We start from the raw sequence: 13,324 nt of genomic DNA on the forward strand, positions 1-13,324 counted from the left end.
TCTCTGCTATGTAGCAAATGACAAAAACATTTTCCTCTTCCCCCTCCCAAACACACATATTTTGATGAGAAAGCTTATTGTGCTAAGGATAAAAAGCAAAGAATTAGATAACTTGATTCTAGGGTTTTTTGGTTAGTATTGTATGTTTTAAATTTGGGGTCAGATTACTGCTACTTAAAAATGGAAGTTAAATATTCCAAACTAATAATTTGTCATCTAATCTATGTAAGCATCAAAAATTTTCATGACTGTTATTAAATTCTTGATTATTCAGAGGTTATTAAGAATATATCAAATTTTTCAAATTTCTTTAAAATAAAAAGCGGATTACTTGTTCCTTGCATTTCTTTTTCTGCTTAAGTTTTTTTACTTAAATTTGATTTTGAAAATCAAATCTTAGCTCCTGTCAATTTGAAAATTAATTTCAGAATAATCTAAATTTCGATTTCTGAAGATTATTTTTAGTAGAAATGTTCTCCTGAAATAGCTGTGAATCTTAGAACACCACAGTCTTCAAAGAATCAAAGGTGCAGGGAATTTATAGAATAATGGAGAAGATGCATGAATGATGAAAGTAATCTGTAATTTAGCTAGATGACATAAACAGAAGAGATGATATAAAGTAGTGGTGTCAAACAGAAAGAGGTGACTAAACCTGTTTTTAGAAAATATTAATATTTTTATTTTTTAAATATATTTTTATTTTAATCTGGTTAAGATCACACTGAATGTTACATACCCAGTATGTTTGACACCTCTGGTGTAAAGGATATCATCAAGGAAATGACTGGAAAAGGAGGGTGGGCCAGTCATGTGTTAAGAGCAGGGGATAACAGATGGACAGTCAGAGTGATCCACTGGTACACATAAATTGTAGCACAATCCAGAGAGAAGCCTCTGACACCTTATGTTTATCCTCTGTGGAATATCCTTAGAGTGAAAAGACATACTGTATTGATGGTAGTATAGGCTCACATTTATGTGATCACCGATCTATTGAAGAGTGATGATTTTTTAAATTTAAGATTGCTGTTCTATTCAACATTGAGCACCAATGTTAATTTGGCTGGGGGATATTAAAACAAAGTAATGACGTAGTCTCTTCCCTTAAGGAGTTTATATACAACTTAGAAGATGCAACATGTATATAATAAATAAAAAAATAATTTGAGTAGAGTTAAAACATTAACAACTCATATTCAAAAAAGTTTGTGGAGTAAGTAGTATTGAACTGAGCTTTGAAGCAAAATTTTAAAAAATCCTTAGAGGTAGAGTTGAGGGACAAAAGAGAGTGCCTTTCAGGTATGGGGGGCAACTTGTGCATCTGCACAGATAGGGAACTTGGAATGTCTAGTATGGAAACAGCTAGTAGTACAATTTGGATGTCTGGCAGCATGTGTGGAAAGAGAATAATAGTAAATAAGTCTGGAAAGATAGGTGACTGTGAAGTATCTTTACTTGAGTTTTTATAATCTTGTGCTTTTAACTATCATAACTACAGTCTTGCTTGTAGCCAGTCCAATTTTTGATTATTTCTGAATTAATGAACATCTGATGTAATAGATAACTTCACAAACTCTCCATAAATTTTATTTCATCTAGTAATTTTACTCTCCCATTTTTTTAAAGAGGTAGCGTGAAGTAGAGAACCTGATTTTGGAGCCAGTTAAAACCTCATTTCAAGTCATTCTTTGTCACACACTTGGTTGTGAAATATTAGGCAAGTTGCCTAATATTTAATTTATCAATGCCCTTGGGCAACTTTTTTCCCCCTTCAATTTTTCCTTGATAACTTTTGTTTTGACTTCACCTAAATTTCTTTGTGTATCCCTTTCTTCCTTTCAAAGAGCCATCTTTTATAGCAAGATTTTAAAAAATAACGGAGAAGCAGTTCAGCCAAACAAATACACATCTCGAGTCTGACATTCTTTATAGTGTTTTCATATTGATAGTATTCCATTAATTAAGGTGCCGGGGGGGGGAAGCTTCCTTCTCATCTCTTCTAGTAACAGTAAAACTAATAATAATAATCATAATCATAATAATAATAGCATGTATATAGTGCTTTAATTAAGAGTTGCAAAGCGCTTTAAAAATATTATCTTTTTATCTTCATAACAATCCTGGAAATTGGTGCTATCGTTATTCCCACTGTAACAACTCAGAAACTGAAGCAGTTTAGTGATTGGTAGCTAGGATTATACTGTGTCTGAGGCTGGATTTGAAATTAGGTCTTCCTCATTTCAGGCTCATCATTCTATCCTATTTGCTAAGCTGCCTTTGATCATTATAATATCACAGCATTCAGTGTCAGTTGTTTTAGTTTTCATTGTTGTAGCCTTTATTTTCATAGTTTTCTTTTTCATCATTCCTAATACTAATCTTTGTCCTAGTCTCTTCTTTAGTGGTATGTGGAGATTTAGAATGTATTCCTTCTACTTATGTTATTTCTACCCCAAAATAATGAAGCATGATCACAGAATGCATCCTCTTTCTTAATAGAAGGCATTGTTGTACTTCAATAGAATTTGAATTGAGTTTTACCACATTTCTCTATGAGAATGATGGTAATGGATCCCTGTATGTCACCAAGCACTTTGAATAACAGGGACACAACAAACTACAATTTGAATAATAATAATATTGATTATATTAAGAGGATTTATTTTCATTTTTTTTTACCATTTGTTTGGTTTTTTAAATCAAAAAAGTACTAGTCCTCTTTTATCTTTTACTTTTAGCCCTTTTCCCTGACTTATTTACATGTATTGTTGTCATAGAAATAGTCTGAGGCAAGAGGAACAAAAAGTAAGCTTTTTCACTGACTAGGTTTGCGTGCTTCTGAAATTCTTCTGAGTTCTCCTAGGGCAAGGATTCTTTAACATTTTTGTGTCATGGACTCTTGGCATTCTGGTAGAACTTTTGAACCCTCTTCTTAGGCTTATATTGATTACATCCATAAATAAAGAAAATACTAACTTTCAAATATTTTTCCATCCCAATTGGACCACAGACCCTATATAATACATCATATATATTATATATACACTCCCCTATCCAGAAGCTAGACAATTGCTTTTTTTTTAAAAATATATTCTTTCTTTTCAATATTTTTGCAAGGCAGTGGGATTAAGTGATTTGTCTAAGGTTACGCAGCACACTAAGCTTTAAGCATCTGAGGTCGAATTTGAATTCAAGTCCTCCTGACTATATTTCTCCACCTAGTTGCCCCTTTTGCTACATATTCTAAAAGCAGATTCTCTTACTGTTCTGCTTTAGTTCTATCTATGTATATGAGATGCTTTCATTTTCCCTTTATGTCTCTTACACTAATATCTTCCAACAACCTCTATCTCTTCTCAATTCTATGTTGTTTTTGGTGGTGCAGGGCCCTAAACAATAGATTATATCTAGCGAAGTAATCAAGAAGATAACATTTCATATATTTTTGTGAAGTAGTTTGTTGTTGTCTTAGCTGTCAAATAGTAATTGAGAATAAACAACTACCTTAAAACATCTGTAAATATTTATGTTAAATGTAAAAAATAAATTTTTGGTTTTTGCAAGGCAATGGGGTTAAGTGACTTACCCAAGGTCACACAGCAAGGTAATTCTTAAGTGTCTGAGGCCAGATTTGAACTTGGGTCTTCCTGACTCCAGGGCCGGCGCTCTATCCTCTGAAAAAAAAATTAACTTCTTTAAGATAAACTTGAATTTTAGACTTGAATTTTTGTAACTCTACCATCAAGCTACTTATGCCCTATAATTGCCATATACATATGTGGCACTATTTGCACTTTTAAATCCAGTTTTTGAAATTAAAATTACTCTGAAATTTTTAGTAGACACGGTATGCAATTAGATTTGTTTTTGAAAGCATTGTTTTGAATTTTTCTATATAGAGGGACAAAATTCTATTCATCAATAGGAGGGGAGATATGAGAAGGAGAAAGGAGATAGAAAAATGGGTCACTTTGTTAGTACTGTAGTTGCTTACTACACTGAAATATATCTTCTGAGAAATGTGTGTCAGGATGCACCTGCAACTGTTTCAGTCCAACACAAAGTTGTATATAACTGAAGAAGATACTCCTAAAGACAGTTCCTTCACCAGGACCATTTCACAGCAACAGTTGCCAGCTGTGTTTGTTTATTACTTGCAGACAGATTTTCAAGTTTGGTTAGGGATTTTCCCATTTTTAACTTCCCTATAGTGATGCTTCATCGAAGGAATTGATGGAGAAAAGAAGCAGAATATTCAAAACCACTTTGGTTTTTGAATGATTAGTATATATATTTTAGATAAATTGTGTGAATGCAATTTATTATACTTTAGAAAGTTTGTTTAGCAAATTCAGGTGGATACCTTTTTTTTTGAAATTATTGTGGGAGTTCCATTTTGATTAATTTTAATTATTTGGACCCTCTGAAGTAATTATACTTTGTAGAAAGGAAATTGGTGTAAAACTCTTCAGTGAGTCAATAATTTGTTTCTGTTGTATCTTGTAAATATTTTTTTTTTGTATCACAGTTTAATAGTGCTTCATATATAGACACACCGTTGGTCATGTTATGTAGATAAGATATAGGTTTGATACTAAATCAAAATTGTATCCATTTATAAATAGTCTTTATAAGATGTTTATAATATATTAGAATGTAGCTCCTTGAAATCAGGAACTACCTTGCATTTCAAATTGTATCCCCAGTGTCTTGTATTTAGCAAGTACTTAATAAATGCTTTTTTCTTTCATTCATAGTTAGTTTTTAGTTAAGCATATAAGAGAATTATGAAGCCTGTCGATTTAACATCCTAGTATTATAGCAGATGTTTCTATTAGCTTTATAGGGACTAAATATAAACTAAGAAATGTATAATACTCATTTTCATATTTTTGGAAGCACAATTCTTATTGAATTTTTTTTTACTTTTTTTTTGCGCAAGGCAATGGGGTTAAATGGCTTGCCTAAGGCCACACAGCTAGGTAATTATTAATTGTCTGAGGCTGGATTTGAACTCAGGTACTCCTGACTCCAGGGCTGGTGCTCTATCCACTGTGCCACCTAGCCGCCCCAATTCTTACTAAATTTTGACACTGTCTTTCACTCTACACAAAATTGGTCAACTTGCTAAGCATTTATTAAATCACTAATCTCTATGTGACATTGTTGGCATGGAGGACAAAAGGGCAGAAATGCTCTAAGAAATTTTACATCCTATTGAGGAAGACAATATAAATATGTAATTGTATATAAAAATATGTAAGGCATTTGAGGGAAGCTAAAAAGGATTTCATGTAAGTGGAATTTGTAAATGAACTGTTTTTTAAAATAAGTTCTGGGAAGCACCAAAAGTACTGGTTTCCAGTATTGGTTTTTCACTTTATTTTGAGAAGAAATAACATTTTTGAGGAAAATTTTAATGCAGTTTTTAAAACTCATCCCTCTCTTATCTATGTGTTTTATTTCATTTCCTTTCCTTTCCAAATTATGTATATGATACTGAAACTAAAATTATACCTTTTTTTTGAGAATCCTGGAGCTATAGGTAAATGTAGCATTAAGAACTAATCCTCCTGGTGGATAAATTCACCAGATTCTAAAAATATAAGATTCCTAGATGATAATAATCAAAGAAGGATACTACTAAACACCTAGTCCAGAACAAAGTTCTAGTTTTAAGAGTCAAAGTACCTATCTGAATGTGATTACTGACTCTTACTTACTGTTTGGTATTCTGTACTTCAAAGGTCCTTCATTGGATTGCATTATGATCAGAAAAAAATTTAATATTTTTTTTTCTATATTTATGGGTTTTTTTCTGCCCCAGCAAATGTCAATGTCAATTTTGTGAAGGTGTTATGCATAGCTATCTTGACCCCTAAATTAAGGTTTTTCCACTAGTATAGGTCTCTACCGTATTTTCTTCTCTTAATTCATTTAACTTATCTTAGAATTTGAATGCTATGTCGTTTCGTGCATCTATGTTCAGTATTGATATTAATTCAATTTTTCTAGTGTCCCTAGAAAATATTTCCCCAGTTATTTCTTCTTACTGGACTTCTATTTACTTTTGCTTTATCTGAGATTAAGATTGTTACTCCTCTATTTTTTTTTTACTTCAGATAAAGCCATAATAGATCTGCCCCAGGCCTTTATTTTAACTGTCTCTGTTTCATGTAAGCAGAATGGTTTTGGATTCTACATTTTATAGATGAATTCATCTCATTTATGTCAACAGTTTTGATTGCTAATTGTGTTATTTCCTTCTATTCTATTTTTTTCTTGTATTTGACCTTTTTTCTTTTACCCTATACACTCTTCAAACCCACTTCTGACCACTGCCTTCCTTAATCTACCTTCCCTCTTATTCCCATCCCCTTTCTATGGTTTTTTTTTGTACCCAACTCTTTGTATGTACATTCTTTCCTCCTTGAGCCAGTTCAGATGAACCATGTTCAGATGGTGTTGTTTTTACCCTGCCCCCCTCAGCCAGTTTTGCCTTCTGTTGTTCAAACTTTTCTTTTTGTTTTGTTTTGTTTTTTGTTTGTTTTGGGGTTTTTAAAGTTTTTTTTTTGCAAGGCAATGGGGTTAAGTGGCTTGCCCAGGGCCACACAGCTAGGTAATTATTAAGTATCTCTGGTACCCCTGACTCCTGGTGTTCTATCTACTGCACCACCGAGCTGCTTGTTGGGCTTGTATCCAATTTTCATTTTCTTTGAGACTCTGTAGGTATTTTTATGTCATTTATCTTTTTGGGTGGTTTGTTTTACAAGGCAATGGGGTTGAGTGACTTACCCAAGGTCACACAGCTAGGTAACTATCAAGTGTCTGGGGCCAGATTTGAATTCAGGTTCTCCTGACTCCAGTGCTGGTGCTCTATCCACTGTACCACCTAGTTGTCCCTGCCATTTATTTTTATATTTGGTATGAGCTCTTCTATTACTGTAACTCTTTATGGCTAGGTTCTTTGTTTACTCATTCTTCCATCCTATTTCTTGACTTTGGACCTTATGTTAACATTGGTTAGGATCACTTTTGGCAGAGGTTATCAAGCCTAAGCTTCTGTCTTTTTATAACCTTTGCTGCTTCCAGAATAGTGTGATTTGGGGAGAGGTTTGTTCACTTCCTACTTGGTATGAACTTTGCAACTTCTTGGCTCAGGTTCGGGTATATTTGATTATGTATAGTTGGGTTTCCATAGACTGCTCCTAAACTCAGTTACTGTTAGCCCCATTCTGCAAATTTAGAGCGAATGAACTTTTTTTATTCTTTTTTTTTTGATGTTGGTTTTTTTTGCCCTGATTATGCCACCACAGACTTATGTGCAGGGTTAAAGGTTAATAAAACTGTGTCTCTCCTCTGTTCCTCAGCTCAGAGTCATTAGAAACAAGTTTTTGGAGTATATTCCTTGCTATTTATTCAGCTAGGGAATTCCTTGCTAGCCTCAACCTCTGTTCTCGACCCTCGAAGTATGACCTGGACTGTATATTGGGTTACAAAGCTGCCAGCTGACACCTGTTCCTCTTCACAGTTCTGGTTCAGGGGTCCCCTGGGATCTTTATCTGCCCTATTGATTCTAGCCCTGCTGGTCAGCTCCTTACTATTTCCAAGTACTTGATTTCTTCCCACTGCTGTCCCAAGGCTGATACCACTATTTCTGTTGCTGTTCAGTGTTGCTGTCAGCCCCTAGTCCAGTAGTGGAAGTTCTCACTTCATGAGCTGCTCTGGGCTGGAGAAATGACTCAATGTGATTTTTTTTCCTTGGTTTTCCTAATCAGCATTTTGTAAAGCATTTTTTTAAGTTGTTAAGAAAGGAATATTGAGTAAACCAGGCAGAGATGCCATCATTCATTTTACTATCTTGACTCTTCCTCTGCTATTTGTAGTGACTTTACCTTTCTAATGCTCAGTGTCTATCTCTATCAAAATGATGATTAGAAAAACCCCTAAAGTCTCTTCTAGTACTTGATCTGTGATCCTGTTATTTGAATTCCATCTGACTTAAAACCAGTTTTGACTATGAGAGCAGTCATTCACTTTTTTGTATAATGTAAAGCACATTCACTTTTAGCTAATAGTATGATACAATATTTCCTTTCAGAAGTAATTGATTTTATTCTGTTGGTTTGAAAAAATGAGTAGGCCAATTGTGAGCAAAGCTTAGTGTATTCTGAGCATCAAGGAAAATAGAAAAATATCTCTGCTGTCAAGAAGGTTATTATCTACTATATGTCAAAGTTTATTTGATCCGGTTGAGTATTTTCCAAATTTTATAACTAGAAAACTGATTTATATGAAGTATTTTGCATAGTACCCAATTCATTAATAAAATGTTTGTCAATTGATGTTCTTTTACCCAAAGTTGAACGGTGAGTCAGGTGCTTTTTATTTGATTTTTTAAGCTTTGTTTTGGTGGGTTTTTAAAAAAATAGTTTGTTTTCTAGTGTTTTTAACTTGTGCACTTAATTTGTTGATTATGTTCATTTCCTCATTTGTTAATGAAAGTATTTGGAAATGTAAATTTTCCCCTGGGGATTACTTTGGCTGCATCTTTCAAATTTTATGTTATCTCTTTGTTGCCATTATCTTTAGTGATTTGTTCTTTGATCCACTCATTGTTCAGGATTAAGTTATTTAGTCTCCAGTTGAGTTTTAATATTTCTTTAATGATCCTTCATTGAATATAATTTCATTACAGTGTGTTCAATAAAGAATATGTTTAATATATCTACTTTCATACTTTTATTTGTGAGGTTTTTATGCCCTAGTCAGTTTTGATAAAAGTGCCATTTGCAGTTGATACACACACACACACACACACTCTAGTTTCTTAGCTTCTTGTTTATTTTTGTTGGTTCTGTCTAGATCTGAAAGGAATACATTGTGGTATCCCACTATTATAGTTTTCTGTATCTCTTATTTATTTTTTCCCTTATTGCTATGCCATTCAGTGCTTATATGTTTCATATTGATGTCACTTTATTGTCTTAATAGTACCTTTTTCCAAAATGTAGATTCTATAATTATCACTTTTATTCAGATTTATTTTTGCTGTTTTTAAGTCATAATCATTATCTCTGCCTTTTTTATTTCAACTGCAGGATAATAGATTTTGCAGAGTCTCTTACTTTAATTCTGTGTGAATCATTATGTTTCCAGTGAGTCTCTTAAACATTTATGGATTCTGCTTTCTTATCCATTCTGATTTCTTCTTTCATAGTATGAGTGAATTCATTCCAGTACCAAGTCTCCTCTCAAAAGTTATTTGGATGAAAATTCTTCTAAAATATATATTATACAATTTCCTGACTTTTAGAACAGTAAAGCATAATTAAACTTTTTTCTCTATTGATTCAAGATTATCATTGTGATATTCAGCAATTATATTATGCATTAATATGTTGATGTCTTCAGGATTTCAAGTGTATAAAACTATATCTGTAATGTCAACAGGCAATTATAGCTCCACAAAATGGATGTGAAAACTAGGTTTATTACAAGAAAAATGGCACATGCATGTGGGACACAAAGAGTTCATTAACCAGTTTGAAGTTTGCATTTTTAACAGCAGGACAAAAGAAGGGAGGAGAGGCATGGCATGGGAAGGGAACAGGCATAGTAAAGGTGGGAAAAGGGAAAAAACCTCTCCCAGTGGGAAGAATAAGTCTATGGCAAAAAGGCAAATTCTTTTTCCTTGGAGATTGCTAAACTATGAATATAGATAGGTTAGTCTACTCATCTACACGGAATTCCATCTGTATAAGCCTAGTTCTGACTTTTCTGTCAGTTGAGGGAGCTTTGTCCTTGACACATTCTATTTCTAGAGAATAAGGCAGTTCAAAAAGTCAAGTTCATGGTACCTCCTAATTATGAGACTCACATTAAAAAAAACTTAGACTGTTAGCACTTTGAATTCTTGAGTCTGGCATTTTAGTTTTTCTTTCACTTCCCTTAATGTTATTGGGCTTGTCTGTAGTAGCTCCTGTCTTCCCTTCTAATTCACTTTGTACTGGGAAAATATAGGTCACATTGTTAGCATAGTATATAACAATACAACTTGCATTGTCCCTGTCTCAGTAACAACATGTAGTGCTAAAGCACTTAAAATTTGCATGGTGCTTCTCTTATAATAATTGTGATACAAGTACTTGCAAGTATTATTCTCCCCCTTCGCCATCTTACAGGTTAAAGAACTGAAAGTCAATTGTTGGGATTTGTCTGTGTACACATATAATAAGTGTCAAAAGTAGGATTCAAAACCTGGCCTCTTCCTATTCTTCATCACTTTTTCTACTGTACCATGAAACTGTTGATGCAAGAGAATGAACCAGTCTTAGAAAATATTCAGTATTGTCTGGCTGAATGACTTTAGATACTTAGTTTAGTTTAGAATTTTCCAAACTGGTAAGGAGATTGCTGTGGGTATAGTTTAGTTGAATTTTACAGAGCATTTGATAAAAGATTTTCATACCATTCCTGCAGAGAAAAAATGGACAAATGTAGAATAGAATAGAATAGTAGAGTTCATTTTCGAATAGTTTGAATGGTCAGGCGTAAGAAGTAGTGATTAATGGTTTGATTGTAAAAGGAAGTAGCTAATGAGGTTTCCCAAAGATTTTTTTTTTGGACTTATATTGTTTAACATTTTTATTAGTATCTTAGATAAAGACCAAGGCAAATAGCATAAAGCTAGGAGGTCTAGCTAACATACAGATTGACAACCAAAAAGAGCTGAAAGAGTGAATTGATTCTAATTAGATGAAATTTCATAGGAATAGATGTAAAATGTTATATTTGCATTTAAAGAAATGGTCTTTACAGAACCAAGAGAGAAGAAGCATGCTTAGATAACAATTTGTATTAAAAAAAAAAGCCATAGGGATTTTTGTGAACTGTGAGTTTAGTAAAAAAAAAAATCCACTTTGTGATATTTCAACTTTGAAAGATAAGTGAGGTTTGTCTGTTTTAAGAGAGGAATAGTTTTCAAGGAATAAGTGGGTTTTACTTGTGTATTTTGCCATGGTTACATCACATCTGGAAAAGATTGTGTTTAGAACTGGGAGCATCCTAGTAGGGCAAGCCCACTCAGTTTATCAATAAATATTTAAGTTTCTACTATATATATATATATACCAGGCAACATCATAGCAGGGGTTGGGGATATCAAGAATGAAACAATTCCTATTCAGAAGGCTTATGTTCTTGGCTTATATGCTAATAAGGAATTAAATATAAATAAAAATACATGTATGTGCATACAAACTTATATACATATATACATCTAAACACACATTCTTGCATGAGCATTTCTCTCTGCAACATGCAAAATAGGTGGTTAGTGAGGGGAAACCTCTAATTTTTAGGAAGTCTTCCTTTATAGTAAACCTCTTTGCAACTTCTTCCAGTTGATCCTCGTTTTGACCTCTAGGTTCATATATAATAAAATATCTAAATATAAGATTAAATACAAGATAGGGGAGAACTAGGAGTTGGAATGAATAGAAAAAAATATTTGTAAAGGGGATAGTGCTCAAGCTGTTTCTAAAAGCAGGAGGGACTCAGTGAGACAAAAAGAGAATGCATTTTATACATGGAAGACAGTACAAAGATACATAAATGGAAGATAATGTCATGTGCATGAAAACAAGTTTGGTTGGATCATATAGTGTAAAGGAGGAGTAATGCGCAGTGAGGCTGGTAACTTTGTTTGGGGCTGGATTGTGTAGGGCTTTAAAAGCTAAACAAAGGACTCTGTATTTTTTCCTCAAAGCAATAGAAACCATTGGAAATGAGAGAGGAATTACATGGTTAGAGCTGCATTTAAATTCTTGAATTGCAGTATGTACGAGGAACTACGGTGGGGAAAGACTTAAGATGGGGAGGTGAGTTAAGAAACTGTTGCAATAATCTATAACATGATGGCATGTTGAGTGGAAGGAAAGATTCGGACATGAGATGTGAAGGTAGAAATGGAAAGATCTGGCAACTGATTGTGAAAGACAGCAAGGAGTCCAATATAATGCTGAGGTTATGAGTTTGGGAGATTGGAAAGATGAAAATGCTTTCAGCAGAATTAGGGCTTTTTGGAAGGAAAGAAAGTTTAGAGGGAAGGGTAATGGGTTCAGTTTTTGGATATGTTGAGTTTACAATGTCTCTGGAATATCCAGGGTAATGTCAAATGGTGAAGGACTTCAAAGTCATGCCATGTGATTTGACTGAAATAACTGGATATGTTTATCTTAGAGAAGAGAATACTCAGGAAACATGGCAATTATTTGAAGGGCTACCATAAAGAAATAAAATTAGACTTATTCTTTATGAGCCTGGTGGACTAATTAAAATTAGGGAAATTTAGGTTTAACATAAGAGAAGACATCCTATCGATAGGAGCTATTTAAAATTAGAATAGACTTGTTAGAGGTCATAGGCTTTCATTTATTTGAGGTCTATAAACAAAGACTGGTTGGACTACCCATTAATTATTGTAGAGGTAATTTGTAAGCAAGTATGTAGTCTTTTTTTTTTTGCACGGGAATGGAATTAAGTGACTTGCTTGAGGTCAGGTAGCTAAATAATTATTGAGTGTCTGAGAACTGATTTGAACTCAGGTCCTCCTGACTCCAGGCACTGCACCACCTAGCTGCTCTAGCAACTATATATTCTAAAGAGATTGCTAAGTGGTGCAGTGGATAGAATACTGGGTCTGGAATCAGTAAGACTCCTCTTCCTGAGTTCAAATTTGAGCACTAATTACCTGTGTGATCTGGACAAATAATGTTGCCGATCTCAATTTTTGTCTCAGTTTCCTCTGGAGAAGAAAATGGCAAGCTACTTTAGGTTCATGAAGAATCTGACAACTGAAAATTATTGAGCAGCAACTTATGTTCTTAAATAGTGTGGTATTTAAGTGCCAAAATACAGAATCATAGAATTTCAGAATTAGAAGATAACTCAGTGGTCATCTAGCCTGATCGATATCTTAGTCTGCCCAGTCATTGTATCTCATCACTTCATTTGCTTCTAAAACTTGATGAACTTTAGCCTTCCCAGTTCTTGGAAGTTTGGGGCTCTATTTGTGGAAACTCCTTTGAGAGCAACTGTGATGTGTAGTAGTTTCTCAGCGCTCTCCAAAGCCTTACTTAGGCTCTCCTGGTGTAGAAACCAAATGCATCCTGTCAATACAGAATGTAGGTTACAGATCAGAACTAGGCACGTTTTAGCTGAGTCTAAAAAGTGAGACCTGAATTAGATACATGAACTGGATGAATGAACAGGAAAACATTTCCAAGGGAAACAAGGTCTTTCATGTTGTATTCTTCAT

General features: G+C 33.8%; 1 protein-coding gene across 3 annotated transcripts in view; it reads left to right on the forward strand.

Annotated features, from left to right (window-relative positions):
- CHD1 (chromodomain helicase DNA binding protein 1) overlaps positions 1 to 13,324 on the forward strand; it is a 123,357-nt gene that overhangs the window by 5,593 nt on the left and 104,440 nt on the right. The window lies entirely within an intron of this gene.

The sequence above is a fragment of the Macrotis lagotis genome, chromosome X (genome assembly GCF_037893015.1).
Source record: "Macrotis lagotis isolate mMagLag1 chromosome X, bilby.v1.9.chrom.fasta, whole genome shotgun sequence".
NCBI classification, from domain to species: domain Eukaryota; kingdom Metazoa; phylum Chordata; class Mammalia; order Peramelemorphia; family Peramelidae; genus Macrotis; species Macrotis lagotis.